The following is a 4,175-nucleotide window of genomic DNA, read 5'->3' as shown; positions in this document are numbered from 1 at the left end:
TAGTGGAGCATGTGTCTTTGTTACATGTTGGGGCACCTTTTGGGTATATGCCCAAGAGAGGTATAGCTGGGTCCTCAGGTAGTTCAATGTCAAATTTTTTGAGGAACCTCCAGACTGATTTCCAGAATGGTTGTACCAGTCTGCAATCCCACCAAAAATGGAGGAGTGTTCCTCTTTCTCCCCATCCTCGCCAGAATTTGCTGTCACCTGAGTTTTTGATCTTAGCCATTCTCACTGGTGTGAGGTGAAATCTCAGGGTTGTTTTTGATTTGCATTTCCCTTATGACTAAATATGTTGAACATTTCTTTAGGTGTTTCTCAGCCATTCCTCATTCCTCAGCTGTGAATTCTTTGTTTAGCTCTGAACCCCATTTTTTAATAGGGTGATATGTCTCCCTATGGTCTAACTTCTTGAGTTCTTTGTATATTTTGGATATAAGCACTCTATCTGTTGTACGATTGGTAAAGATCTTTTCCCAATCTTTTCATTGTCGTTTTGTCCTAACAATACTGTCTTTGCCTTACAGAAGCTTTGCAGTTTTATGATATCCCATTTGTCAATTCTTCATCTTAGAGTATAAACCATTGGTGTTTTGTTCAGGAATTTTTTCCACTGCCCATGTGTTTGAGATGCTTCCCCACCTTTTCTTCTATTAGTTTGAGTGTATCTGGTTTGATGTGGAGGTTCTTGATCCACTTGGACTTAAGCTTTGTACAGGGCGATAAGCATGGATTGATTTGCATTCTTCTACATACTGAACTCCAGTTGAACCAGCACCATTTGCTGAAAATGCTATCTTTTTTCCATTGGATGGTTTTGGCTCCTTTGTCAAAAATCAAGTGGCCATAGGTGTGTGGGATCATTTCTGGGTCTTCAGTTCTATTCCACTTGTCTATCTGTCTGTCTCTGTACCAATACCATGTAGTTTTTATCCCTATTCCTCTCTAATACTGCTTGAATTCAGGGATAGTGATTCCCCCAGAAGTCCTCTTATTGTTGAGAATAGTTTTAGCTATCCTGGGTTTTTTGTTATTCCAGATGAATTTGCAAATTGTTCTGTCTAACTCTTTGAAGAATTGGATTGGTATTTTGATGGGGATTGCATTGAATCTGTAGATCGCTTTTGGTAAATGGTAAAAATTTTACTATATGAATCTGGCCACTCCATGAGCATGGGATATAATTCCTTCTTCTGAGGTCTTCTTCATTTGCTTTCTTCAGAGGCTTGAAGTTCTTATTGTACAGATCTTTTACTTGCTTGGTTAAAGTCACACTGAGCTATTTTATATTATTTGGGGCTATTATGAAGGGTGTTGTTTCCCTAATTTCTTTATCAGCATGTTTCTGTTTTGTGTAGAGGAAGGCTACTGATTTATTTGAGTTAATTTTATACCCAGCCACCTTGCTGAACTTGTTCATCAGCTTTAGTAGTTCTCTGGTGGAACTTTTGGGACCACTTAAATATACTATCATATCATCTGTAAATAGTAATATTTTGACCTCTCCTTTTCCAATCTGTATCCCCTTGATCTCCTTTTGTTATCTGATTGCCCTGGCTAGAAATTCAAGCACTATATTGAATAAGTAGGGAGAGAGTGGGTAGCCTTTTCTAGTCCCTGATTTTAGTGGGATTGCTTCAAGTTTCTCTCCATTTACTTTAATGATAGCTACTGGTTTGCTGTATATGACTTTAAATATGTTTAGGTGTGGGCCGTGAATTCCTATTCTTTCCAGGACTTTTTTCATGAAGGGGTGTGGAATTTTTTCAAATGCTTTCTCAGCATCTAATGAAATGGTCATGTTGTTTTATTTTTTCAGTTTGTTTATATAATGGATTAGGTTATTGGTTTTATATACACTAAACAATCCGTGCATACCTGGGATGAAGCCTACTTGATCATGGTGGATGACTGTTTTGATGTGCTCTTGGATTCGGTTTGCCAGAATTTTATTGAGTATTTTTGTGTCAATATTCATAAGGGAAATTGGTCTGAAGTTCTCTTTCTTTGTTGGGTCTTTGTGTGGTTTAGGTATAAGAGTAATTGTGGCTTCATAGAAGGGAATCAGTAGTGCTCCATTGGTTTCAATTTTGTGGAAAAGTTTGTATAGTATTGGTATGAGGTCTTTTTTGAAGGTCTGATAGAATTCTGCAGTAAATCTGTCTGGACCTGGGCTCTTTTTGGTTGGGAGACCTTTAATGACTGCTTCTATTTCGTTAGGATTTATGGGGTTGTTTAAATGGTTTATCTGTTCCTGATTTAACTTCGGTACATAGTATCTGTCTAGGAAATTGTCCATTTCCTGAAGATTTTCAAGTTTTGTATAATATAGGCTTTTGTATTAGGATCTGATGATTTGTTTTTAATTTCCTCTGATTCTATAGTTATGTCTCCCTTTTCATTTCTAATTTTGTCAATTTGGACACACTCTCTGTGTCCTCTTGTTAGTCTGGCTAAGGGTGTATGTATCTTGTTGATTTTCTCAAAGAACCAACTTTTGGTTCTGTTGATTCTTTGTATGGTCCTTTTTGTTTCTACTTGGTTGATTTCAGCTCTGAGTTTGATTATTTCCTGCCTTCTACCCCTCCTGGGTGTATTTGCTTCTTTTTATTCTAGAGCTTTTAGGTGTGCTGTCAAGCTGGTGACATATGCTCTCTCCTATTTCTTCTGCAGGCACTCAGAGCTATAAGTTTTCCTCTTAGCACAGCTTTCATTGTTTCCCATAAGTTTGGGTATGTTGTACCTTCATTTCCATTAAATTCTAAGAAGTCTTTAATTCCTTTCATTATTTCTGCATTGACCAGGTTATCGTTGAGTAGAGCATTGTTAAACTTCCATGTACTTGTGGGCATTCCTCCCTTATTGTTATTGAAGAACAGGACACATTGGATTATTTCTATCTTTCTGTATCTGTTGAGGCCTGTTTTATGACCTCTTATATGGTCAGTTTTGGAGAAAGTACGATGAGGTGGTGAGAAGTAGGTATATCCTTTTGACTTAGAATATAATGTTTTGCAAATATCTGTTAAGTCAATTTGCTTCATGACTTCTCTTATTCTGTCTATGTCTCTGTTTAAATTCTGTTTCCATGATCTGTCCATTGATGAGAGTGGGGTTTTGAAATCTCCTACTATTATTGTGTTAGGTTCAATGTGTGCTTTGAGCTTTAGTAAGGTTTCTTTTATGTATGTAGGTGCCCTTGTATTTGGAGCAAAGATATTTAGAATTGAGAGTTCATCTTGGTGCATTTTTCCTTTGATGAATATGAAGTGTCCTTCCTTATCTTTTTTCATGACTTTTAGTTGAAAGTCGATTTTTTCAACATTAGAATTTCTACTCCAGCTTGCTTCTTCAGACCATTTGCTTGTAAAGTTGTTTTCCAGCCTTTCTCACTGAGGAACTGTCGGTCTTTGTCTCTGAGCTGTGTTTCCTGTAGGCAGCAGAATGCAGGGTCCTCATTGCATATCCTGTTAGTTAATCTATGTCTTTTTATTAGGGAGTTGAGACCATTGATGTTGAGAGATATTAAGGAATATTGGTTACTGCTTCCTGTTATATTCACATTTGGATGTGAGGTTTTGTGTTGTGTGCTTTTCTTCTCTTTGTTTTTTTGCCATGATGATTAGTTTTCTTGCTTTTTCTAGGGTGTAGTTTGCCTCCTTATGTTGGGCTTTACCATTTGTTATGCTTTGTAGTGCTAGATTTGAAGAAAGATATTGTGTAAATTTGGTTTTGTCATGGAATATCTTGGTTTCTCCATCTATCTTAATTGAGAGTTTTGCAGGATATAGTAACTTGGGCTGGCATTGGTGTTCTCTTAGGGTCTGTATGACATCTGTCCAGGATCTTCTGGCTTTCATAGTCTCTGGTGAGAATCTGATGTTATTTTGATAGTTCTGCCTTTATATGTTACTTGACATTTTTTCCTTTACTGCTTTTAATATTCTTTCTTTCTTTTGTGTTTGGTGTTTTGACTATTATGTGACGGGAGGGTTTTCTTTTCTTTTCCAATCTATTTGGAGTTCTGTTTTCTTCTTGTATGTTTCTGAGCATCGCTTTCTTTAGGTTAGGGAAGCTTTTGTCTATGATTTTGTTAAAGATATTTACTGGTTCATTGAGCTGGGAGTCTTCACTCTCTTTTATACCTATTATCGTTATGTTTGATCTTTTCATTG

Source organism: Rattus rattus, chromosome 2, assembly GCF_011064425.1.
Source record: "Rattus rattus isolate New Zealand chromosome 2, Rrattus_CSIRO_v1, whole genome shotgun sequence".
Taxonomy (NCBI): Eukaryota; Metazoa; Chordata; class Mammalia; order Rodentia; family Muridae; genus Rattus; species Rattus rattus.
This window is presented reverse-complemented; position numbering follows the sequence as displayed.